Below are 1205 nucleotides of genomic sequence, written 5' to 3'. Positions count from 1 at the left end.
CTCTACATGTTAGTACACTATGTAGGGAATAGTGTCATTTGAGATTAGCCCTCAGGGTGAGTCTTCCTTGGCTGTCTGTCCTGTGCAGTCAACCTACTCAGCCTTACTACTAACCCTAACCTACTCAGTCCTATACCCTTGATCAGCTCCAGGTCTTCTAAAGCATGACTGACTATAGAATCATTCCCTTACACAGAGTAGCCCACTGCCAATACACAGACACTCCAGTGTCAGACACTCGTATGGAAATGGACCTAGCAGCTCAGACTCAATATCACTAAAATACATTTTCAACCAAAGTCACAACGTAGATAACTTGCTGTGATTACTGGTTTATCACATCTGATGTTGAACCTTTCATTGGCGAGGGCACTGTACAGACATGAACATACAATCATGTATTCACTGGTATTATAGACCATGTGTTCATGGGACCTGAGCTGTGAGGTGTGCTGAGTAGGATGGCCATAATCATTGTGTTAATGACTTCCAACAGACTCCATTTTGTTGAACCAAAAGTCATCACAGAAAAGTTTTTTTTTTTTTTTTGAGCAGTGGTAGAATACTGATAGAATATTGGTGGCAGTGTTGAGGTCTACCAGAGGGGAAGTTTATTATACATGGGAATGGCCCAACTTTGTTGCTAGGGAACATTATCTTTCAAAGGGGGAGAGAACTACTTTCCATTTAGTTTTGTCAGGACAGAAGATCTTAGCACACACATTTGTGTTTGAAGGAATGCTGGAATGTTAATGCTGAAAGATGCTGAGGTGTATGAGAACGATGTGTAGGTGAGAATCTGATGAGGTTTGCAAAGACTCAACCCCGAACTCAAGGGGAAGTGGCGCAAAAGATCAAGTTTAGATGTTCTAGCTGAGATGTCATAGCTTTCCGTGTGTCCTCCTCTTCTTATATATAATGGCCATGCATTTTCCCTTCAAAGCCTGCAGAGGCAGCCATTCTGGTGGTGTGTTGTCATGACACGTCCAGTCCAGAGGTCCAGCCAAGTGAACTGCAGGGAGGTAAAGCTGGTGATTCACTGTACATTAGTGGTTTGTCCCAAATGGCACCATATTCCCTATATAGTGCACTACTTTTACCCTGAGCCCTATGGACTCTGGTCAAAAGTAGTGCACTATATAAGGATTAGGGTGCCATTTGGGATGCCATCTAGGCGTATCAGTCTCACCCAACCCATACCTTCT

The sequence above is a fragment of the Oncorhynchus mykiss genome, chromosome 6, assembly GCF_013265735.2.
Source record: "Oncorhynchus mykiss isolate Arlee chromosome 6, USDA_OmykA_1.1, whole genome shotgun sequence".
Lineage (NCBI taxonomy): Eukaryota > Metazoa > Chordata > Actinopteri > Salmoniformes > Salmonidae > Oncorhynchus > Oncorhynchus mykiss.
Note: the sequence above shows the minus strand (reverse complement) of the source record.